General features: G+C 34.1%; 1 protein-coding gene across 1 annotated transcript in view; it reads right to left on the reverse strand.

Moving 5' to 3' along the window:
* PXDN (peroxidasin) overlaps nucleotides 1-27,503 on the reverse strand; it is a 148,203-nt gene that overhangs the window by 114,959 nt on the left and 5,741 nt on the right. The window lies entirely within an intron of this gene.

Here is a 27,503-nt window from a genome sequence, read left to right on the forward strand (position 1 = left end):
AACAAGTATAATCTCTCTTCCACATGGTATTCCTTTTAAATACATTGTCACTATGTGAACAATGCATGTATCTCCCACTATATCAAATGAGATCTTTGTATCTGAAAATATACACACAAAACAAGAAACATTTATATTTATATAATTTACCCCTATACATTTCTGATGTATCTGCAATCAACCCACAAGCATTTATTAAGAATGTAATGTGTGCCAGGGAAAATGTGCTAAGTGCTGGAGATATAAAGAAAGGCAAAAACAAAAATATTTCCTGAATTAAGAGAGTTTATATACTGACAGAGGAGACAATATGTACATAAATAGATACATACAGGATAGCTACAGAGAAGAAAGGTTTCACAGAGAACACTAACTGTGGAGAATAAAGGACTAAAAGTCATTTTGATTAAGGATTAGTTTAAGAAACTAGGATATGTTCAGTCTAAAGAAAAAAGAAATTTAGAAAAAATCTAATAGTAGATTGGGCATGCTTTGCTTGGTCCTCAAATGGAAAAAGGGAGCAAAGGGTTAATATTGCACAAAGAGCAGTTTGTTCAACATCAGGAAAAAGTTCCTGATAAATATTGTTGTTACAGGAAATCATGAGTTCTCTATCTCTGGAGGCTGTAAAATCATGTGTATAGATTTGTTGGTGTTGAAGTTCAGGAACATCTTTTCTCTAAAGAATTCAGACTCAGGGAAAGGTAGGTGGTACAATGGATAGAACACTGATCTTGGAGTCAGGAGGACCTGAGTTCAAATCCAGACCCAGAAACTTATATTTCTCTATGTATAAGATGCACCAATTGGGGCCTAATAATACTTACTGAGTTCTTGCCAGGGAGCAAGGCACTTCACTGAAATTCAATGACATTACTTTGTTTGGGTTTTTTTGGTGAGGCATGGCGTTAAGTGATTTGTCCAGGGTCTGGGCCAGGATCACAGTATCAAGTACCTGAAGCCAGAGTTGATCTAGGGTTCTCTGGACTCCACGGCCAGTGTCCCATCCATTGTATCACCTAGCTGCCCCATGTAGAGTTTTCTTGAAGGCAGGATTTTTTATGCTTTATATCCTCAGAACTTAATATACTAATACAACTACATAAAATGGTCTTAATATCTAATGAATTAATATTATAGAGATAATTCTCATTCATATATATGCTATATGGTTAGACTCAATTGCCTCTAAGGTTGAATTCAACTCAGAGACTGTTTTTATTATTTCATGAAAAGAAAAGGACTTTACCCCAGAGATCTCACTACTGAACATGTAGCCCAAAGATGTCCAAGATAGTAGAGTCCATGAATGAATAGATTAGAATTTATCAAACTCTTACTATGTGCCAATCATTGTGCTACATAGAGGGATATGACAAATAAAAGCAAACCCATCACTCTCCAGAGGGAGCTTAAATTCTAATGGAGGAAAATAAAAATAAATACATTAAAAAATGATGACCAAAGAGTTATAGCATTCATTTCTCAAGCAGTAATATTGGGAATTTTATTATAGATCTCAAAAAAAAGAGATTGGAGGGGGAGATTAAGAATAGGTATAATGTCAACTCCTAAAATGACTGGGGTGAAGAGGATGAAAAAAACCAGAGATTGTTCCAGTGGCCCACTTCCTTCTGAGAGAATTATATTAATAACTAATTATTATTTTGCAATCTATCCTTTTCCTTCCATTTCTGTTAAAGCCTGTTAAGGTCAATCAGGCTCTGAAGGGCTTTGCTGAGGGATGAGATTATTTCTAATCCTCAAGGCAAATATCTATAACCCCAGGACCCTAATAAATAAAGCACTGGCCCCAAAGCCAGGAGGACCTAACTTCACTTAAAGTTGAAATGATCTCTCAGCAAGACACAGATAAGTGTCAAAACCAAAAATTATCCCCCAAATCCATCATTGTCCTTCTATTCCTGTTAAATAAAAATCAGATAAGTCAGAGTTAGAAAGTGTCAAAACCAAAAATTATCCCCCCAAATCCATCATTGTCCTTCTATTCCTGTTAAATAAAAATCAGATAAGTCAGAGTTAGAAAGGATTTCAGAAGACATCTTGGATTCATCCATAATGTAGTATGTGAGGAAAATATGGTTGTTTGGGTTCCACAAGAATGTGAAGGTAGGATTGTAAGTTTGCATTTCAAAGACTGGGCTCTGTCTATATTGTTGTTTGTTCTATGGTCCGGTCTTGTCTTAGGGTCTGGGGAATGCATCTAGGTTTTTTTTTTTTTTGGAGGGGGGAGTTTGGCAAGTCAGTGGGGTTAAGTGGCTTGCCCAAAGCCACACAGCTAGGTAATTATTAAGTGTCTGAGGCCAAATTTGAACTCAGGTACTCCTGATTCCAGGGCCTGTGCTCTATCCACTGAGCCACCTAGCCACCCCTCCATCTAAGTTTTAAACTTGGGGAGCTGGAAGTTGGGCCCAGGAGTTTTAGAAGGTGGGGAAGGAGGAAGCAAATCTAGAAGTAAGCCTGCAGCATGCCCCCTGCAGCTAAGCCCCTCCCTCACAGAACCGGTGGTAGCTGTGCTGGTGTGTAGAGTTAAAGAGAAACTCTTTATGTCAGGAGAAAAAGCTGTGGTTTGGGGAGAGGTTCAGAAGAGAGAAAGGACTTTTGAGAGAAAGACTGAGATGTTATAGGAGAGAAGATTTCTTTTTCTTATGACTGGGAAAGATCCCAGGTTTTCTCCCTGGGTTGGTAGGTTGCACATGCGGTAGTCTGACAGTCTAGATCCCATCTGATATCTTGTTATGATTTGAACTCTTAACTGAGTTCAGCAGAGGAGTGCTCCACCCACCCATGGGGGGACTGAGCTAGAGACTTCAAGTATTTAAGGCTTAAAGGGTAAGCAACCCTGTCACAGGTGTGATTTGTGATTGGGAAAGGAAGAAAATATAAAATCCCAGAGTTAGGAGGTGCGTTTACTGAAAGGAAATCATGCTTAATGAATGTCTCTGCTCTGACCACATGACCTGAGTGATGCCTCCCACTGTTTTAAGGTTTCTGGACTGGAGTTTTGGGAATCACTCTAAGGGTTTTAAAAGAGGGATACTAGTGTTGCTATATTCTGACAAAATTTGTACAGAATGGGAGGAATTAAATAACTTAGATTGTTAAATTAGTTTGGGATTTTAAACTATTTTAACAAGTATTGTAACTATTGCAAGGAATTAAAGGAAAGTGGTATTGGGTTAACTAAGAAGAAAAATACCTGTTATTAGGGATATTTACTGATTTAATTTGGGGAAAAAGTCTAATTCATTTTAACATTAAGCCTAATATTGCTAACAACTGTATTTTTCTTTTGGATGGAGTTTTGGAATGTGAGTACTGGATTCTCTGTATAAGAGCTTCTCTGTATAAAGCTTTTATCAAACTAAAGTATAGCATTCAATTTTAAATTGAAAAGTAATTTGTATGTTAGGAAGTTTAGTTGTAATTTTATTAGGGTTTTAAATGTATCATATATAAGATATTGGATCCTTAGAGGATCTGGGTAAAGAGGTCTGGAAGACAAATATGTAAAGATAGTGGGATATTTGTTTTGCTCCTGTTCCAAGGGAAATGAGAAGTTTAAATAAAATCTTATGTTTAATGCAAATTAACAATATATATGTCCAATTTTAAAGAAGTCAAAAATATGGCCTTTTCTCTTGGTAAATGCAGACAGTTGATGTTGGAGGGGGGCTCTGAACAAATACAATTGTGCAGTACCACTGTAAGGTAATTTATTGATGAATAAGATGTATTTATAAGTTATGTGATATCCTTTTGTAACTGAAAAGAGATTATATTGGGATATCTCTTGTGAGTATATAAGGTATTTAAATACTGTATTGTTAAAACCTGGGAATAATATGTGATTGCTTTGAAGGGCAAAAAGGGAAAATTAAGACCACCTTCTTGGAATAGATCTGTTGGGTTCATGAATAATGTAATGGAAGGATTGCTTTGTACAAGCGAGTAATTTGTGTGCTATTCTTATTGCTATTTTGTTATATTGGAATTAATAACATGTTGGAAATTTAAAGTCACCTAAGATGTTCTAATGGTTTTAAAGAATTCTGAAAAGTAATTTGTATGTTAGAGGCATCAAGGTGGCACAGTGGATAGAGCACTGGCCCTGGAGACAGGAGGACCTGAGTTCAAAACAGACCTTAGATACTTAATGATTATCTAGCTGTTTGACCTTAAACCCCAATTGCCTTGCAAAAACAAAAATATAATTTGCATGTTAAGGATGACTAGTAACTAAACAAGTTTATGTATAGAAGTTTCTAGCTACAGATATATATATATATATATATATATAAATATATATATATACATACATATATACATATACACTTATATACGTGTATGTGTGTGTGAATTAGGAATATTTTGGATATGTGTGTATGTATATATATATATATATATATACATATATATATATACATACACACATATATATATGTTACAAAGCTGTGATTGTTTACTTTGAATAAAAGCACTTATGTAATGTGAGAAAGATAAACACAAGAAAGATAATTTGAGATTTTTCTGTGCAATCTCCTGGTCAAAGGCAGTGTTTATTTGTTGTAAAATACAACAGGATACAAGGACTCTCTAGCCTAGGAGAATCTGATATACCATCTTTATATAGAGATAGAGTAGATATCATTTAAGACAGAGGGATACCTCTAGTAAGAGATGAGGCCTGTAGGGGACAGTCTATAGTTAGAATACCTTGGTTTTGGTTTTTGTTGTTGTTTTGGGCTTTTTTTTTTAGGTTTTTACAAGGCAAATGGGGTTAAGTGGCTTGCCCAGCACCACACAGTGAGGCAATTATTAAGTATCTGAGGCCAGATTTGAATTTAGGTACTTCTAACTCCAGTGCTGGTGCTCTATCCACTGTGCCACCTAGCCATCCCAGAATACCTGGTTTTAGCAAAGACCCAAGAAGGGCACTCAGAGCTTTAGGTGGGGGGGGGTTCATTAATTGGGACCCCATTAAGACTATAATTGGAATTTAGTGAATTGGACTCACTGGAAGTTCTAATTAGGTAAAACAACTATTTTAGATCATGGAACTTTTTAATCAATTTTCTCTTTTTTAGGTCAGTTACCAGGAGACAATAGGCTAAAGATGTCAGGTGACAGGGATGTGCAGCCAAAGGGGCAGTTTCTCAGTATGGCCTAAGGTTGGACCCTTTTGAATGGATTTTCCAAAAATGACATTTGGATAATGTTTCACCTGAAAGAATAAAATTGTCTCTCAGGGTTGTCATTCATCACACTCCACAATATTGCTTTTGGAGGTCTGGTTTGGAAGATAAATCAAAAGAAAGAGAATCAATGAGGTGTTGTTAAATATATGCTAAAATATTTACAGCAGCATTTTTTTGCTGTGGTAACAGAAATAAAAATGAATTGGGCACCAACTGATTGGGCAATGGCTAAAAAATAAATGTGACCCAATTATTTAATAGAACAGTATTGTACTATAAGAAACAACAAAGGAATTAAATAACAAATAGGAAGAGCTGTATGAATTGATGCAAAGTGAAAAAAAGGCAAAAACTAGAAAGAACTTTAAGAATTCTCTCATTTTACAGAAGAAAATGAGCCATAAGAATGAATATTCAATGAGTTGCACAAGATCACAATAATTAGAAAGTACAGAGGGTCCTCTTCCCTGCTACATCTCAAGTAAATAGAAATTGGAAACAACAAATAAATGACAAAGTATTGCAAATGGAAAGAACAATAAAATAAAGCCCCCAAAATAGAATAATTAAAATAAACAATCTTGGCCTCAGAAAAGAGATGAGCAGATGGGCTGTTCTTTTTGGAAGAGTTAGAAACTGCAAATGTGGTCAGACAAATGCAGAACCTAGGGGCTTTTGGTTGATTTTACTTAACTATTCCTTGTTACTAGGGTTAAAAGCTGGGACAGAAGAGTAGAGAATGACTGATAAAGAAAGAAAAGGAATCAATAAAGCTTTCATAGAAAAAGGACAAACAAAAATGAGTTAAAGTACGATAGATAACTAAGTGGCATAGTTAATAGCATTGAACTTGGAGTCAAAGTGATCAGAGTTCAATTCCTGACTTAGACACATAATAGCTGTGTAACTCTGGGCAAGACACTTAAGGCTTTCTCAGATTCTGTTTCCTTTATCTTTAAAATAAGGGTACAAATAACATATATACCTCACAAGGCTTGTTATGAGGACCAAATGAGATAATAAATGTCATATGTACTATGTAAATGCTAGTTATGAATATTGTTCACTGTCTCCTCTTAGCAGTAGACTGTCTTTCAAAATAAAGGAAAAAGGGACAGGAACTGAATTTAATTTTTTAATTGCTTAATTGGTTGCAACAGTATGACTCTTAAGTTTACAATACAATTATTATAATACAGCCCTCTTATTTCCATAATTATATATACCAGTGTTCCATTAAAGTCTGCTGCTTTATTCTATTGTAGAGAATAGAAGGATAGGAAGGTCAGGGTGTAATTCAAGAATATGAGTTCAAGGTCATGGGAATATTCAGCCTGGAGTTGATAGAAAGAATGGAGAGGGGAGAAGGGGACTCTGATAGTGGCAAGGGTTGTCTAAAAAGATTTGATTTGTGGTAAAACTACAAGGAAAAGAATGAAGACAAGCCATAGTTGGACAGTCAGTTAGCATTCAGTAAGTACTATGTTCCAAGAAATATGCTAATTGATGGAAATACAGAGAAAGGAAAAACAATACTGAAAGTCAAAGACTTCATAGTCTGGAGCTATGTGACCTTGAGCAAGTCACTTAACCCCATTGCCTTGCCAAAAAAAAATAAATCAATGCAAATTTTTTAAAAACACACCTTAGAAAATCCCAAGTTCATATGGGAATCTTAGAAATTATCTAATCCAATTCTTTCATTTTACAAATGAGGAAACTGAAGGGCTAGCATATATATATACATATATATGTATATATATGCTATCCACTGCCATATATAGTTAAGTAGTAAAGTCAATAGGTACAGCTAGGTGGTACTTGGAAGCACTGAGTTTGGAAGGCGTAAAACTCATCTTTATGAGTTCAGATCTGGCCTTAGAAACTTTCTAGCTGTGACCCAGGACAAATTCCTTAATCCTGTCTGCCTCAGTTTCCTGAACTGAAATGAGCTGAAGAAAGTAATGGCAAACTACTCCAGTATCTTTGCCAAGAAAAGTCTAAATGAGGTCAATAAGAGTCAGACAGGACTGAAATGACACAACAACAGTAAAGTCAATACTAATACTTTAGTCTTTTGATTTCCAAGACTATACACTCTGACTACTTATTCTCATAAGCATTGAATTTTACCTTAAAGTAAAATATATTAACTAAATAATAATATATTATATATTGTCATCATAATCTTTACTATGGGTGTTTGTGACAATTTGGGGAACCCTAAGGACAAACCTTAAATCAAAACTTCTTGAATAATTTTCTATTAACTTAGGTCAGTCAACACTAATTAAGCATCTCCTATGTCCAGGAACTATTCTGGCACTGGACAAAGAAAGGCAAAGATAGTTCTTAATCTCAAGGAGTTCACGATATGTTAGGAAGATAGAGGCAATTCACTATAGACAAATGAGCAATATATACAATAAATTGGAAATATTCATCAGAAATAAGGTACTAGAATTAATGGCAATGGAGAAAAGCCTCATTGTAAAAAAGTAAGATTTTACCTGAGACTTGATAAACAAAGAGGTAGAAATGAGATGGAGAGCATTCCAGGCATGAAGAACCGACAGATATGTGATCAAAAAAAGGGACAGGGGATAGTTAAGGGAGGAGGAGGAGGGATTGAGAAATTAGTACTATTAGGGCTTATATTCAAAGACAGACCACTAAGGTTTCAAGGTTCTCCTTGGTGTATCCTCACACATACCTTATCCACAGTAGTGAGTAGCTGCTACCTACACATTCTGATTAATAATTAACTATTTTTACAACAAAGTAAGGCAATTGGAGGTTCAGGACTATTCAGACAAAAGGATTGCCTTTTGTCTGATATCTTTCACATTGCTCAATCAGCATAAAATAGTTTTAATATATTAGAGGCTCTGCTAGACTTTCCCAGCTATCATTCTCCCCTTTTAACAACAAATCTTCTATCCCTAGCCCCTTAGAAAACTGCTAATTTATTCTACTTCCAACCCCAAACAATTTCACATACTCAAACATAATTTTCTTTAAGCAACCTGGATCCCAGAAAAAAACATGTAAACAGGGCCTCTGGCTTAAGTGACACAAATCTTTCAGGTCTATATCCGTCCCTAAAGATCCATCCACTGACTTAGGGAGCAAACTGATTTTCTCAGTCATTTGAAATACTAATTTGATTTGCTATCCCCTGGGCTCTGCTCACAAAAATTCCTTGCCTACCCCTTCCCTTAGTTCTGAGGACTTAGCACCTTACTCTCCCAATTCCCTTGAGATAAACACTCACCTCTAGCAGCTCCTTCCTATGCTCTTCCCTCATTTCCCCCTTTCATTTTTCCTTTGAATTCATAAGACATAACCATTTAATTATCACTACCCTCTACACCTTTATTATTCACCAGTTCTAGAATTTCAAGCTCTTCCCCATATGAGATCACTATATCTTACCTTAAGAAAAATTTCCAGACATATTAGTATGTCATTAACACTTCATTCAACCATGACAGCTGAAAATCCTTCTCTTATATTTGGGGAGTGTGTTTTGAAAGAGTGTTTTGGGGGATATTGGAATATCTTCCTATATAGCAAATGGAAACAAAGCCCCTAGTTACATATCTGACTGCATATGTGTATACATATATGTTTGTATATGTATATATATATGTGTGTGTGTATAGTTTTGTGTGTGTATAGTGTGTGTGTGTGTGTGTGTGTGTGTGTGTGTGCAATTAGATTGGAACAGGAGCCAATATGATCTCATTAAACTTCCAGGAGAGGAAATTCCTTCCACCAACAGAAGTCAGCACCTAAATATAACAATATAAAGCAGAGTATCTTTACCTGAGGTCCATAGACAGAAATCAGAGAATCTGTGAACTTGGAACTTTTAATATTTTCATAACTTTATTGACTTCCTTTGTGATCCTATGTACTTTTATTTCATGTATTTAAAATGTTATTCTAGAGGTGGCTAGGTGGCACAGTGGATAGAGCACCGGCCCTGAAGTTAGGAGGACCTGAGTTCAAATCCGACCTTAGACACTTAATAATTACCTAGTTGTATGGCCTTGGGCAAGCTACTTAACCCCATTTGCCTTGCAAAAACCTAAAAGATATATTATTCTAAGAAAGGGTTCATAGGCTTCATCAGACTGACAAAGGAGTCCGTGTAATAAAAAAGGTTTAAAACTCCCTGCTTAAGAGTTACTCAGGGTACTTGCCTAAGAGCACAATGCCAATATGACCTAGTCAGATTTTTGAGGTTTAAAGACCTATTTTCTATATCATCAACAAGGGCAGGTTATGTGATCCTTCCAATTTAACTTTTGGTTTCCCCTTGGCATCTTCTGAAGACTGAATGCGACAGAGAAGGTGAAGATCTACATTAGTCAAGGGAGTTTTGTTGAGAGGGATTCCTGCACTGGTGGTGTCAAACTCAAATAGAAACTCAGCTTAAATTATTTAAGGACTTAGGAAACCAATAATTAACATTATCTAAATTGTGTTGTATTTTTTATTGATTTTGTTAAACATTTCCCAATTATTCCTTAATTTGTTTTTATTTTAAGGAGTTCTGCCAGATAGTACGGAGAACAGGAGTATGACACCTCTGCCCTACACCAATAGAATCTTTAATCCACTTCAAAATAAGAAAGAAAGAAAAAGGAAGGAAGGAAGGAAGGAAGGAAGGAAGGAAGGAAAGAAGAAAACTCACATTTACTTAGTGCCTAGTTTAAAGAGCATTTTCCTCATGATCACTCTATGAGACAGGACAATGCAATTATTATCATTCCTTGACAGAGAAAGACACTGAGGTTCAGTGAGGTTAAAGTATCTAAATAGCTCAATATTTTACACCCAAGAAGAGAGGTCTTATGAACTTGGTCAGTCAGGGAAAGTTCTATGAAATGAGAAATCTGAACTTAATGACTGTCAAATAAAGCATGAACTTTTGACTCTTAATTCAAAGGCCTCAATAGCATTTTTAACTTGCTGCACTCTTACCTCATAGTCTATATTCTAGCTGAACTGATTGACTTCTTTACCTTTCCTCCCTTCTTCCCTTCCTCTACTTTTCCTCCCTCACCCTTCCCATTTCTCATACTGCCCTCTCCCATCTCAAAGTTTTGGCTTAAAGGGGTCCCATACTTAGAAGACTAATCCCATCCCTTTATGTAGAGGTCCTTCACTTCTTTTAAGGTTCCTTTATTGATTCCTCTTTTATAAAGCCTTCCCTAATTCCTAGGTGTCAGTGATTCCACCCAGGTGAAAGTGAACTCTCCCTTCTCTAATTCCTTATTTCATTTTCCCTGGACAACACCTTTATCAATCTCACTTTTGTCATAAATATTTCTTTTGGGTGCAATGGGGTTAAGTAACTTGCCCAAGATTGCACAGCTAGGTAATTATTAAGTGACTGAACCCAAATTTGAACTCAAGTCCTCCTGACTCCAGGGCCATTTTCAGCTTGCATTTATGTATAGTTTTTGTTGATTAGAATGTAAACTCTTTAATGACAGGAACTATCTTTCTGCTAGCATTTGCATTTTCAGCACTTACACAATAGCAGAAACATAGAAAGCACTTAAGAAATGTTTGTTGACATACAGATAGGAAAAAAAAACTTCCATCTATAATTTAATTTTTTCGAAGACAGACCAAAAGAAGGAAAAAATGTGGAGGGATACGCACACACACACACACACACACACACACACACACACACAAACACAAGAAACAGCACAACTCTGATGGCTAAGCCCCAGCTTGAAAAATGATTCATGGGTTGTCATGCTAATAAAAACACTGCCCACTGGATGTAACTGTAGGCATTATAAATGCTATTTTAAAAAGTTATAACCTTACTCTCATGGATATATATATATTTAGAAATACTTGCTGTCAGCCAATAAGCAACAGATCAAATCTGACCCTAAGGCTGTAAAATTCCTTAGTTCTAAAGAAAGTCTTTTTCCCATTGGAAAAAAGGCAAAATCCACCTCATATTACTAATAAAGACTTGAGTTAAAGAATCAGAAAAGTTGAAGATTCTTTTCCCATGGAAAAAAGTCAATCATGTTTATCCAAACAAATAACAACTTTTGATATGCAAAAGGTCAATACAATAAATATATATATATATATATATTATACATGGACTAGATGTAGTAGTAATACAAAAATACACTCCAAAAACACTATACTCAAGGACACAACATTCTATTGGGGGTGAAGGTGCAGTCAAATAAGCAAATATAAAGCAATTTCAAGAGGGAGCATTTAATAAATAACAGACTTAGAAAAGTCTACATTTTAGAAGTGATACTTGCTTGTGCTTTTTTTTTTCTTTTCAATGTTCATCTTATTAAATTTGGCTCAATAATGTATCCCTTAGATCTTTTTCACATTTAATTATTTCATTTTTTTCTCAACTACAAGTAAAGAAAAAAAATTTAAACCTTTTATATTTGAATTCCATATTCTTTTTTCTCCTCTTCCCTTTCTTAAGATAAACAATTTTATATAGATTATATATGTGCAGTTATCTTTTCCACATATACATGTGCAGTTATATAAATATGTCCATATTAGCCATCTTGCAAAAGAAAACTAAAAAGAACAAGAAAAAATTTAAAGTCTTTTAAAGGTGTACCTCAATCTACATTCAGACTTCATTGTTGAGAATAGAAAAATCATTCACAGCTTATCATACAATGTTACTGTTTTTTAAAAGATTTTATTTATTTTGAGTTTTATACTTTTCCCCTAATCTTACTTCCCTCCCCCAACCCCCACAGAAGGCAATTTGTCAGTCTTTACATTGTTTCCATAGTATACATTGATCCAAATTGAGTGTGATGAGAAAGAAATCATATCCTTAAGGAAGAAACATAAAGTATAAGAGATAGCAGGATCAGACAATAAGATAACTTTGAATTCTTCTGCAAACTGCATGTTCATATCCTTTGATCATTTATCAACCAGGGAATAACATTATAAATTTGACTCAGTTCTTTGTTAATCCCCCCCACCCCGTTTCCTGCTTTCCTACTAATCTTGACTTCATTGCTTTTGTTTGTGCAAAAACTTTTTAATTTAATTAATCATTTTACTGTAACATTCTTTATCTCTTGTTTAGTTTTAAATTCTTCTTTATCCATAAATCTCATGGATATAACATTCCTATCCCCCTAATTTGCTCACCATCTTTTTACTTAAGTCATGTATTCATTTTTACTTTATGAAGTGTGATGAGATGTCAGTCTATACCTAATTGCTGCCAAACTGTTTTCCAGTTAAGAAATTTTTGACTTCTTGTCCAAAAATCTTGGATCTTTGGGGTTTTCAAATATTGGATTACTATGATCATTTACTACTCTATATTGTGTACCTAATCTATTCCACTGATTCTGTATTCTTTGCCTATTTCTTAATTCTAGTTCTTAATCAGTAACAGATTGCTTTAATGATTGTTCAGTCATTTCAGTCATGTCCAACTCTTCATGACTTCATGTGGGGTTTTCTTGGCAAATATCCTGAAGTACTTTGTCATTTCCTCCTTCAGTTCATTTTTCCTGAGGCAAACATGATTCAGTTTCAGGATGATATTGCTAGCAAGGTGTCTGAGGCTGGATTCGAATTCAGGAAGATAAGTTTTCCTGACTTCAGGTCTGGCATGCTATCCTCTGCACCACTTCATTGCCCAACCCTAGTTGCTGTTTTGATGATTTCTACTTTAGAGTACAGTTTAAGGTCTACACTACTAAGCCAACTTCCTTCACATTTAGATTGCTTTGATATTCTCGATATCTAGTCTTTCAGATGAAATTTATTGATTTTTCTAGCTCTCTAGAAGAATTTTTTATAATTTGATAAGGAATTACATAAACATGTTAATTTAGGTAGAATTATTATTTTTATTATGTTGGTTCAATCTACCCAGTTCTAATTCCTCTTTCACAATATGACTAATATGGAAACAGGATGACACATATATGTATAATGTTTATAGGATTATTTGCCACCATGGGGAGGTGAAAGGGAAGGGAAGGTGATAGAAAAATGTAAATTTGTAAATGAATGAATGTTGAAAAACTATCATTACATGTAATTGGAAAAATAAATTAAAATTCCAATTTAAAAAACAAACAAACAAACAAACAAACAAGACAGTGGATTAAGAGGGAGGATTTAAACCCTTGGAGGAAAAAAAAAAGGGATTTTGTGAGGAGTTAGTAGGTGATATATTGTAAGCATAGGAGAGGGATATCCAATATATCTCCAGGCACAAAGATGGAGGTTGTACAGTAAAGGGTAAATTGAGTAAATCCAGAGTAAAGGAGGAAGAATAATGTTCAAGGAAAGTTACTATGGTAGCATGGGTATTATTGTTTTCTAGAATAGTGAGATATTTGAGGTTGGGAGGTCAATTGGGAGCCTGTTGCAATCTCATCTAAATGAGGAAGAGTTTGAACTAAGATGGAAGCTATGTGTGTAGAAAAAAGGAGTCAGAAGTGAAAGATATAGAATGAAAAATCAGATTTGGCAACTGAAGAAATATGTACAGTTCAAATTCTACTGTGCTGACAAAGCTTAGCACTTTCTCTGATGAGGGCATCATAAACTGAATGTCATAAACTAAGTCACTGTCTCCTATAAGTTATATTTGTAAAATTCTTAAGTGAGACTTTCAGAGCCTCCCAGTACTTAGAACCCTTTGAGAGTCTTACAGTTAATTAAATCAGGGTTGGACTCAATCCTTACTTTATTTAACAAGGGGTTAAGTACCCTGGGGGGAGGGGGTAAAGTATGGAAGAAAATAGGCTCGGGGGAAGGGGAGGAATAATTCATCAAATGATTAGACTTTGGATGATACTTTGGCTCATGAGGATTGCATGTCTTTTGAGGGCACTTAAAAAAGGAGGGAAGGAAAAAAAATGATTATAACTTTAATGTAATTCAAGACTCCAAAAAACTGTACTTCTCATGACACAGAAGAGAAGAGGGTACTTAGTAATTTTAAGACAATGCTGCTTAACAAATAATCAAGGAATCAATCTGTCATGGAATTTTTATAACACTGAGCTTATCAAGCAATCAATTACTTAAGCCCTGGTATATGATTCCTGATTAATAGTATTTGAGTGATAAATAGCACCAAGTGAAAAGGCACAAAGATTTATAATTTTAGAGGAAAAAAGGGGAGGGTGTTAACACTGAGTAAATTCTATTCAATATGAATTCCCATGAGGGTCTTAAAAAATCTATCTTAAGGGCAGTTAGGTAGTTCAGTGGACAGAGCACCAGTCCTGGAGTCAGGAATACCTGAGTTCAAATCCAGACTCAGACACTTAATAATTGCCTACCCTTTTTGGGTGGGTCCCTTAACCCCATTGCCTTAATAATTTTTTTTAAAAAATCTATCCTATTCTATAGGAAAAGAGGGGGATAGGGGAAGGAAAAGATAAGGCAAGAGGGACTGATAAAAGGGAAGCTGAAGGTAATAAGTGAAAATAAACTTAAAGTTAAATTTTAAAAGAAAAGTTAAAGGGGGAAGGAAGTAAAATTTTGATGAGAGGAATAAGAAGAAATGAAAGAGAAAAATATAGATATATATGGTATAAGATAGCATGGAGGAAAATACAGAATTAGTAATCTTAATTGTAAATGTGAATGAGATCAACTGTCCAATAAAAGGGAAGTGGATAGCAGAATGGATTAAAAACCAGAATCCTACAATATGTTGTTTACAAGAAACACATTTGAAGCAAAGAGATATACACAGGGTAAAGGTAAAAAAAGTTAAAGCGACATATAATATGCTTCAGCTGAAGTAAAAAAATCAGGGGTAATGATCCTGATCTCAGAAAAAGTAAAAGCAAAAAATCTCTCATTAAAAGGGATAAGGAAGGAAACTACATTTAAAAAATTTTTTTTTTAGATTTTTGAAAAGCAAATGTGGTTAAGTGACTTGCCCAAGGCCACAAAGCTAGGTAATTATTAAGTGTCTGAGGTTGGATTTGAACTCAGGTACTCCTGACTCTAGGGCCTGTGCTCTATCCACTGTGCCACATAACTGCCCCCAAAACTACATTTTTTAAAAAAGGCACTTTAGATAATGAAGTCATATCATTACTAAACATGTATGCACCTAGTGATATGACATCCAATTCCTAGAGGGGAAACTGAGTGAATTACAGAAGACAAAGACAGCAAAACTTTAATAATGTGGGACCTCAATCTCACTCTCTTAGAAGCAGATAAATCTAAACACAAAATAAACAAGAAGGAAGTTAAGAAGGTGAATGAAATCTTGGAAAACTTAGATATGATCTGATGCTGAGCAAAGGGAGCAGAACCAAAGGAACAATGTACACATTAACCTCAACAATGAGAGATAATCAACTTTAATGGAAGCAGCTTCTCTCAGCAGTTCAGAGAGCTAGGACAATTGTATTAGATCATCTCTGGACAATGCTATTCCCATCCAAAGGGAGAAAAACAAAACTAAACCAAAAGAACTCCTTCAGAATCCGATGAACACTTTATAAAAATCATCTCTTATGTACCTGTTTCCTTTAATCCTAATTCCTCATACCAAAAATGACTAATCTGTAAATGTTTATTAAAAATATGTATGTTAACCTGTGACTGTTTGTACTGAGGGGAGGGGGATGGGAAGGGAGGGTGGAAGGAAATTTTGTAACTTAAAAATATACATATGTATATGGATGAATGTTGAAAACCTTTCATAATATATATTTGGAAAAATAAAATATCAATTAAAAAATAAATAAAATTTTAAAAAAGTTTTCTGTATGAACAGTGGTTGTATACAATATATTTCCTTTCTGTCAAAAAAATGCCTTTATGAATAAACAGAGAAAGAGAAAATCAATAGATCCCCAATTGAATACCAAATTAGAAATTCTGAAAATCAAGGGAGAGATAATAAAATTGAAAGCAAGAAAACCAGTGATCTAATAAATAAAACTAAGTTATTTTTATCAAAAAGACAATAAAATAGATAAACTATGGTTAATCTGATTTTAAAAATAGAGAGATGAAAATCAAATTACCAGTATAAAACAATGCAAAGGGAGAACTAATCACCAATGAGGAAGACATTAAAGAGATAATTCGGAACTACTCTGCCGAAATGTATGCCAATAAATTGAGTAACCTGGGTGAAATGGATGAATATTTATAAAAACACAAACTGCCCAGATTAACAGAAGAGGAAATAACATTTTAAATAACCCAATTTCAGAAAAATAAATTGAAGAAATCATCAATAAACACCCCAAGAAAAAATCTCTAGGTCCAGGTGGATTTACGAGTGAATTCTACCAAACATTTGAGTGCTAATACTAAACATGGTACTAATACCTAAACCAAGAAGAACCAAAATAGACAAAGAAAATTATAGATCAATCTCCCTAATGAATATTGATGCAAAACTCTTTTCTTTTTTAGGTTTTTGTTTTGTTTTTTTTTTGCAAGGCAAATGGGGTAAAGTGGCTTGCCCAAGGCCACACAGCTAGGTAACTATTAAGTGTTTGAGACTGGACTTGAACCCAGGTACTCCTGACTCTGGGGCTGGTGCTTTATCCACTGAGCCACCTAGCCGCCCCCATGATGCAAAATTCTTTAATAAAAATTTAGCAATGAGACCCACATCAAGTTATTACTAGGATAATACACCATGATCAGGAAGGATTTATACCTGGATAAGAAGGGTTGTTCAGTATTAGAAAAACAATCAACATAATTGAACATATCAATAGCTAAATGAACAAAAATCACATGACTCTCTCAATATATGCTGAAAATGCCTTTGATAAAATACATTTATTCCTGTTAAAAACACTAGAAAGTTTAGGAATAAATGGAGTTTTCCTTAAAATAATAAATAGTATATATCTAAAACCATGAACAAATATTATATGCAATGGGGATAAACTCAGAGCATTTCCAAAAAAATTAGGAGAGAAACAAGGATGCCCATTATCACCAATAATATTCAATACAGAATTAGGAATACTAGCTTTATCAATAAGAGAAGAAAAAAAGAAATTGAAGGAATCAGTACTGGCAATGAGGAAGCAAAGTTTTCATTCTTTGCAGATGATATGATGGTATATTTAAGGAACCCAAGAAAATCCATCTAAAAAATTCCTTGAAATAATTAATAAATTGAACAAATTAGCAGAATATAAAATAAGCCCACATAAAACATCGGCATTTCTATATATGAACAACAAAGCCCAAGAGCAAGACACAGAAAGAGAAATTCCATTTAAAATAACTATGGACAATATTAAATACTTGGGAATCTACCGCTCAAAAACAAATCTAGAAACTGAATGTACACAGTTATGAAGCACTTCTCACCCAAATAAAGTCAAATCTAAATAATTGGAAAAATGTCAACTGCTCATTGTTAGTTCAAGCTAATATAATAAAAATGACAATTCTACCCAAATTAAATTACTTATTCAGTTCTATACCAAGCAAACTATCAAATAACTATTTTATGAGCTAAAAAATTAGTAACAAATTTCAACGAGAACAACAAAAGGTCAAAAATAGCAAGGGAACTGATGAAAGAAATGTAAAGGAAGGTGGCCTAGTTCTACTAGATTGAAAACTATACTATAGAGCAATGGCTATCAAAGCTTCCTGGTACATTAAGAACTAGAGTAAAGGATCAGTGGATTAGGATGGGTTCAAAAGAAACAGTAGTAAATGACAACAGTAATCTACTGCTTGACAAACCCAAAGATATTAACTTTGGGAATAAGAGCTCACTATCTGACAAAAATTGTTGGGAAAACTGGAAAACAGTATGGCAAAAACTAGGCATAGACCCACATATTACACCTTATACCAAAATAAGGTCAAAATGGGTAAAAGATTTAGACATATAGGGTGACAGCATGGAAAAATTAACAGACTAAGAAATACTCTTATCTATCAGATCTATGGAAAAGGGATAAATTTATGACCAAAAAAGAAATAGAGTACTTTAGAAACTGCTAGATGAATAATTTTGACTATATTTATTTATTATCATCCATATGCACATGTATAGTTTTTTACAAAATTTCCTTCCACCCTCCCTTCCGAATCCTTTCCCCTCAGCAGCAATCAGGTTAGCATTATACTTATATATTTTTGATAAACATGTTCATGTATTAGTCATTTTCAATATGAAGAATTAGGATTAAGGGAAAGAGATACAGAAGAGATACTTTTTATAAAGCATTCATCAGGTTCTTAAGCGTGTGTGTGTGTGTGTGTGTGTGTGTGTGTGTGTGTGTGTGTGTGTTATTTTCTTTTGTTTTGTTTCTCTTCCTCTGGATGGGGATAACATTGTTCAGGGGTCGGTCTGTCTAATACAACTGTCCTAGCTCTCTGAACTGCTGAGAGGAACTGCTTCCATCAAGGTTGTTCATCTCACAATGGTGTTGCTAATGTGTACATTGCTCTCTTGCTTCTACTCCCCTTGTTCAGCATCAGATCCCATAAGTCATTCCATGCTTCTCTAGAGTCTGACCATTTATGGTTTCTTATAGAACAATAGTATTCCATAGCATTCATATACCATAACTTGTTAATCATTCCCCAATTGATGAGCATCCCCTCAAATTTCAATTCTTTGCCACTACAAAAAGAGCTGCTGGGAATATTTTGGAACCTGTAGGACTTTCCCCCTTTTTAAAAATTTCTTCTGTATATAGACTTAGATTTGGAATTGTTGGGTCAAAGGGCATGAACATTTTATTTTATCTTTGAGCATAGTTCCATAGTGCTCGAGGATTAGGACATAAATGCATTGATGGTGCAGTTGTGAGTGGATCCAGCATTCTAGAGAGCAATATGGAACTACGCCAAAAGAGCAATAAAAACTCTTTATTCCCTGTGACCCAGAAATTCTGATTCTAGGCCTATCTCCAGAAGAAATCATAAAAACTGGGAAAAGATCCATATGTTCCAAAATATTCATAGCAGTTTTTTTGTGGTGGCAAAGAAATGGAAATTGAGGGTTTGCCTATCAATTGGGGGAATGACTAAACAAGTTATGAGACATGAATACTGTGGAATATAAGAAACCAAAAATGGTCAGACTCTAGAGAAGCATGGAATGAGTTTTAGGATCTGATGTTGAGCAAAAGGAAACAGAACCAAGAGAATGATGTAGACATTAAAACAACATTGTGAGATGAACAACCTTGATGGAAGCAGCTCCTCTTAGCAGTTCAGGGTGCTAGGACTGTATTAGATGGATTATATAGACAATGCTATTCCCATGCAGGGGAAGAAAAACAAAACAAAACAAAACCAAAAAAAAAAAACCAAACTCTTCAGAATCTGACGAACACTTTACCAAAATTTATCTTTTACAGAATTCTTTCCCTTAATCCTAATTCCTCATATAGAAAATGACTAATCTGTAAACATATTTATCAAAAAAATATATGTATAATATTAACCTGACTTCACCACTGAGGGGAAAGGGATTGGGAAAGGAGAATGGCAGGAAAATTTGAAACTTAAAAATACACATGTGTACATGGATGAATGTTGAAAAACTTTCATAAGATTATTTGTAAAAATATCAATAAAAAAGGCATGAATGATATAAAATAAGTTAATTTCTTCTATATGAATATTATAAATATGTTGAGATATAGTTATTTTTTAAAAGATTTTATTTATTTTGAGTTTTACAATTTTCCCCCTAATCTTACTTCCCTCCTTCCACCCCCCACAGAGGGCAGTTTGCCAGTCTTTATATTGTTTCCATGGTATACATTGATCCAAATTGAATGTGATGAGAGAGAAATCATGAGATATAGTTATAAATAAAACTAGCATACTAAAAGTAGTTCAGTATGCATGTATCATCAAGGATATACAACCAGCCTCCACAATGAAGGATCAAAGACCTGGAATAACATATCTGAGAGCAAAAAATCTGGAATTGCAACCCAGAATATACTAACCTATAAAATTCAGTATAGACTATCAGGGAAAAAAGATGGATGTTCAATGAAACAGGGGACTTCCAGAATTTCATGACAAAAAGAATAGAATGGAACAGAGTATTCAAAAGGATATGTAAGACTAGAAAAGAAGGTACATCAATAATAAACTGAGGATAAAAGATAATCAAGTTCATATATTGCAATGTTATCTATAAAACACTATACATTTAGAGGATGACTATGTTCATTACATTACTTGGATGTTCTAAGGAAAATTTAAGAGAAAACAATTAGTTTCCAAAGTCAGTCAGAAGAGAGTCATCTTACAACCTTCAGGAAAAACTAAGTGGATGAAAGGGAAAAAATATCTTGAACATCCTAGAAAACAACTTTAAATTATTCAAGAAAAATTAGTAAAATATTTATAGTTTTCACTCCAAAATTCTACCACTGACACTATTTTCTAGGAAGATTTCATAGAAAAAGGAAAATCCATATATACAAAAATATTTATAATAGCATATTTGTGAAACAAAAAGGTAACTAACTTAAAGAATAGCTAAACAAAGTCTAATATACAAATGTAATAGAATATTATTAAGCTAAAGGAATGACAAATGGAAATAGAAAAACCTGGGAAGACTTTATATGAAGTTATGTAAGCAAGGTAAAGAAAGCTATTTCAAAAGAACAGTATACTCATTATATTAAAAAAGTAAATAATTTCAATATTGCTAGGCTTAAAGGTATGATGCATAATACAAAGAAGTCTAATATCGAAGTATGAAAGACCTATGATCAAGTTCTGCCTTTGATAATGATAACTTTATGATCATGGAAAAGTTACTTAACCTTTCAATGAGTACCATAAGCAGCTCACTAAGATTATGTTTTATAAAGAGGAAGTGTTGATTTTTATCAATGGAAGATTTAGTTTATATACATGTTACCAATGACAACTTGAAAGTATGACTAGAAAAGGAGATGAATTAACTCTGAAGAATGAAAGGTAAACAGATGGTCAGCTAAAGAACTAGGAAAAAACTAGGAGTTTCCCACACTAATGAAATCATTGGTCCAGACTATTAACAAACAATAAAACCAGTCAAACTTGAGTCATTATTAATTAAAGTTAAAGTCTATGGTCTTTTAATTTTCAACAAAATCAATATAATTCAGAAACATACTTTGTAGGAAAGAGACTGAATGTTGGGAAATAACTTTGTCAAAAATAAATATATTCCCATTAAAAAAGAATGAATACTGCCTTGTTCATGACAAAGAAGTGCGCAAGCAGCCCACTGAGTTTGTCCTTTGGTACAGCTATCCTGGACAGATACTACAGTGGATCTACCTGGACCCGGAACTTAAAAAGAGAGAGATGAGATTGTATCATATGGGAAAATTCACTGCCTTATCGATGATCCCAAACTGTTCTCTGTGTCATAAACCCATCTTTTTTTAATACCTGTATTCCCTCAGTGATGTTATTGGAGACAGTAAAAGATACAGAGTTAAATATTCGCTACACATATTCCCAATGACAATTTGTATGCATGACTAGAAAAAGGAGGTGGATCAACTACGAATAATGAAAGCTAAACAGATAGTCGGCTAAAGAACTACTAAAAGACCGCCCCCCCCCCAAAAAAAAAGTCTTTCAATTTGTTGGTTAGATCCTCTATCTAGGAATTACAGAGACTCTAGTTCTAAGAATGACAAAAGATAAACACAGACTGGGAGATGGAGCATTTACATTGAAAAGATCATTGAAAAGAATTCTCTGAGGGTAAAAAGCAGTGGGCTATTAGGAAATTAGAAAACAATTTGACAAGTATTTATCTCAAGTAGACTAATAATATCACCCCACTTTTATATAACACTTTAAGGTTTTCAAAACATTTAATCTACACTATCTCAATTGTGTCCAGGAATTGCATTATGATGGATATTGTGCCCATTTTTAAATGGGGGGAAGGGAAAAAGGAGAAGTAGGGAAAGGTAGATGGATTGAAAGAGAGTGGAAGAGGAACAATGAATTCTGTAAGTAGGATGGAACCATGCTGGTTTTGAAGTCTGGGTAAAAGCATTGGAAAATTATGCGGAAGTGGAAAGTATTGTTTGAATAGCAATTCAAGGAAAAGAATATGGTCATGCCCTTTAGGATATGTTAGACTGAGCAGATGCTTGAAGCAGTTGAGAAGATATTCTTGGAGTGCATCAAGATGTTATAGAAAGAAAAATGGATGGGATTTTGCAATTAAATAAAAAAAGGTTCAGTTTCATAACCTACTTAAGTATTATTCTATCTCTTGTGAAAAAGCTATCAGGAATTCTCCAGCAGAAATTGTTAGTGCAGAATATCTGGATACATAAAACCAAACCGATGCTTTCAAAATTTGTACTGCATAGGAAATAAATGACAATTAATATCTGAGGAGACCTAAGAGAAAAACTAAGCAGGGAAGGTTTAAAAAAAATCTAATGTATTTCTACAATAATTTTTTAAAAGAAAAGTAAATGGCAAAAATTTTAAATAGTCCCAAGAAAGGATATACACACACAGATATACACTTTAAATTTCATTAGCATTAAAAATGCTAGATGCTTATAACTAGAACACTAGGTACAAAATGTAACAGAAATATCGCCAATTCTTTCACAAGAACTGACTCAAACTGGATTATATTTCTCTTAATTCTTCTCTTTCCTACTCTCATCCATTTACTAATAATACTACTTATCTATAAAATATAATGCCTTACAAATAATAGGTGCTGAGTGACATCTACTGAGTTAGCCAACTTTGCCATTTAGGGAAAGTCAAATAAAGATTTTAGTGGAGAAAAGCAATTATCTAGAAATTTAGCTAAAACAAGGCTTGGTTCTTTTCTATGAATGTCAATTATCCAGGCAATTTCAGCCTTGACACAGTCAATTAAAATATAGCTGTGTACCAGAAGTTAAGAATAGAGCTGTTCATCAATTATTAAGAGATTTGCTTATAAGTTCAAAATGATGTATCCATCAAAAGTTTTTGGTGAAACAATACAAGATAATCATAAACATCTGATGGATCTCTACTGTTGATCTCTAAAATTATTGTGGCTAAAACCTAAAGAGATCAGAGATCTCATCAATAGAGTATCCATCCAATGGTACTTTATCCATTGGTAGAGTACTCATATCTTCTTATCCTGTATAATTCTTGCCCATATCCTTTAAAAAAATCTCTCATAGAGGAATTATCCAACCCTACTAGAGGTCCATCTCTAATTCTTTTAGCATTTCACCAGTGGAATGAAACAGCACAGCACAGCACTACATTATAATTATAATTTTATATACACAAATGCATTAAAAAGTTTGTTCCAAAAGTCCTGGTGCAGTTTTAAGCTTGTAAAACTTTGTAAAGAACTTCTGGAAGTTCCTTTAAATATACATGCATAAACATACATATAAAAATGCATCAATCTGGTATAGACTTATCAGTCAGCATTTATCAAGCATATATTACATACTAAGCTCTGTGCTAGATCCTGAAAATATAAATATAAAGAATTAATTGATCTCTAAACTTAAGGAATTATGTTAGAAGACAGAATTCCAATATAGTCTTCTGATTCTGGATCCTGTATGATGACAAATACTACATAGAGGTAGAAAAAGAATTGAGTACAGGCATAATTTCTATTAAGTGGCAAGGCTTGGTAACAATGTTAAGTTATCCAGATTACAAGACAAAACAAATCATCCACTTTCCTGTAAATTTTTCTACCATATCTACCATGGCTACCATATCTACCATATCTACCATATCAAAACTTTTTAGTTTTCAAAGTGACTAGTTAATGCATAAACTTCCAATACATTCTAATACTGCACATCTCTTAGAATGAAATGCAATTCTAGAAGACAGGATGATAAAACATAAGATATTGAAGCAAAAAACAACCACCATACAACAACAACAGAGAATATAGGTGAGAAAAAAAGGATTTCAAGTGAGCTTAGTCATTAATTCATATTCCTCTAAATCAAAAAAAAACATAAAATAGGGATAAAAAGTCAAACTTTATCTTTAGTTCTATGCAACTAGATTCACTTCAGACCTCTTCAGCACTCAGATTTGTGTGCCATAGCACAGTGAGCTTAGTAAATAATTAACTAACTAGACAAGTTGGAAACTACAACTGTGAACATTCCGTGCTCCCATTCCAAAATATACCAGTATAAACACCACCACAGCTGGTCAGCTGCTCACTCTTAATTCAAGTATGAAATCATTCAAGAACTGAGCATGATCAGCATGTTAGGACAGGGGTTGGTGCTTCTCTGTGTTGTTCTTTATAGGCCTGTTTCTACAATAGGTACTCAAATATTTCTTAAAGAATGAATGGATAAATGAAGCAACCACTTCCAAATTGAAGATGTGAAAATTATAAATGACTGTTGTAAGAATAGTACATGCTTACACAACAGTCAGTAAAACTATAAAATAGCTAGAATTTTATTTATTAATCAAGATAGATAACTGCTACTTAATTGAAATGTCAGCTTCATTCTAAAAGACTTCAGTAAACTCTAGCCAATATTTCAAAAGCATTATTCATTTTACTGGGTAGCTTGAATAATACTATATCTGGATTCAGGAAGACTTATCTTTCTGGGTCCAAATGTGACCTCAGATACTGATTAGCTGATATGACCCTGAGAAATCACTTAATCCTGTTCCTTTCAATCCTCATCAATAAAATGAGCTGAAGAAGGAAACAGCAAACCTCTCTAGTATCTTTGCCAAGAAAAATCCAAATGGAGTTATGAAGAGTTGGACACAACTGAGAATGTCTGAACAAAAAAACTGCTATTATTGGTGAGTTTGTGGTGATCTAGAGATAATAAAAGTGACCAGCAAAAGAAAAGTGAAATTTCCATTGTTTAAAAGTTAGATAAGAGTACTTGGAAATTATAGAGTTTTTCCCTAATCCATTATCTGGATAAATCCTAGAGCAAGTACCTAATAAAATTATGAAAGTTGGAAAAGGGGAAGCAATCAAATAGCACCCGCTGAATACAAACATACAAAATTCAACAAGTCACCAACTGGGATTACAACTATGGATTCAATACAAAATAGAATCTGTAAAAGATAAAGGAAGGCTTGGTTTTTAAGCACTGTTATCTGACTAACTAACTGGGTGATCATGGATAATCTTAGAGCCTTAACTTCTTAGTATTCCCCAGAAACTTTATAGGATTATAAATTGCAGATTTAGAATCTAGTGGTAGATCTGCCTTGGCAGAGAGGATTTTCCTACTAGAACTTTCACCCACACTAATGAAATCACATGCCCATCCCACCTTCCCACAACCAAAAAAACAAAGTTTTGAGTACTGGAAGATTCATTAAGTGCAAGATGTTGTGGTTTTTTAAGCAATGAAGCTTCAGAAGATAAATAAGGTACAGTGGGAAGAACTATTGAGTTAGAGAAAAAGGACTTGAGTTTAATTTCTAAGTTACTACTTAATGAAATTGCTTACATATATTGTAACTTTAGATAGGTCACTCCACCTCTTTGGGTCACAGTTTCCTCATGTGTGAAATGAGGTAGCTGAACAAGATTTCCTTTAAGACTCCTTCTAGTTCAAAATTTCTTGAACTTCTAAGGTTCTTTTGTGCTCTAGGTTTATACTCCTGGGCACCAACCCTCAAACCTCAAGGAGTTCATTGTCTAGTCCAGCAGCTAATACATCTAGAGAGAGAGAGAGAGAGAGAGAGAGAGAGAGAGAGAGAGAGAGAGAGAGAGAGAGAGACAAGAGCAAATATCTATGTGCTAAATCATTCAGGTATCATTCTATTAATTGTTTTATAAATATCAGAGAAGGATTCATCAGAACACTAATAAATGAAACCAATATAAAGCAAAGCACAAAGAAAATACTGTCTATTCTCTACATTTCCTAAGGTTCCCTGGACTCCAAAATCATGTTCTTTAGGAGGAGGAAAGGCTTAGCATGTAACTGGTTACCCATAGTGTGAGGAATGTCACATGTCACACAGGCACAATGAAGACTGTCTTAGCCACTACTTGAGAACCAATTGGTGGAATACCAGGTGTTACACCACTCCTCAAGTACCACCCAAGATCCAGAAAGGTGTTTGGGTACTTCTGCTGAGTGATCCTCCCTTTTTCTTTCTTTCTTTTTTTTTTTTGTGGGGGGGGGGTGCTTTTCACACTAGATGCAAGTTGTCTCTCTTTCTTTCTAAGTTTCACTCTCTTTCTCCACTCTTCTAAGCTTCATTTTAACAGCATGGCTCCAGCTGCATGTGACTGGATCTATATTGATCTAAGATTCCCTCTCTTTTTTTCTTTTCTCTCTTCTAATGTACTAATGGTAAGTTCAGGCTTACTTTAAGATCCTGTGAGGGTCACTTAAATTCTTTTTTAGCTCATATTTCCTCAACTGTAAAATAGGAATAATAACACCCATCTCACAGGGGTTTTGTGAGAAGCATATGAGAAAATTTTTGTAATATGCTTTGCAAACCTTAAATCACTATAACAGTATTAAGGTAATAGGGAGGGGCAAAGGAAAGTAGCTTCAGGGAGGGATCAAGGAATGTCTCCAGGTTACATAATAAGGGGTTTTGATCTAAGAATTTGGGAGACTTCATTTTTTAGTTAAGAAATTCTTCAGAAAATATAATTCTATTACATTATTAGCCTGCCAAAGTTCTAACCAGGAAAGCACTTTTCCAATATACAAGTTCTCCAACTGCAGATTTTTCTACAGTCCATGACAGCTGGTCTGAAATATCTACCACTGATTCCAATGTAACTAATCATTTTCACACTACATAGCAATCTGTTCACTCAAAATGACCAGTAACATTTGGCATTCACAAATGAAAAGCTGACTATGTTCTTCTGTTGTGGACATTGTTGATAAATGTCGATAAGTTGATAAAACTGAAAAACAACCCCTAGGCAGTTTCATGACATTTCTCTAATGAGGCAACAAAAGACAAATATACTGTGAGGTTGGGAAAATCTGTGCTCACAATGTTTTCCCAGGATGACATTAGTACTTTAAAAGTCACTTTGAAAGTCATGGAGGAAAAAAAAAAATTTAAGAAATCTCTTTCATGTCCCTACTTGTAAAATAGTATTCTTCAAATAAGTAAATCCTAAAACACAAATTTTTATTGAAAGTAAAAAAAATTATTACTCATAGATTAATAGAATACTGTGCTAGGACTTCAAGAGTGGCAAGGAATAATTCAGACAACTCTACAGAACATTAG

Source organism: Macrotis lagotis, chromosome 1 (assembly GCF_037893015.1).
Source record: "Macrotis lagotis isolate mMagLag1 chromosome 1, bilby.v1.9.chrom.fasta, whole genome shotgun sequence".
Lineage (NCBI taxonomy): Eukaryota > Metazoa > Chordata > Mammalia > Peramelemorphia > Peramelidae > Macrotis > Macrotis lagotis.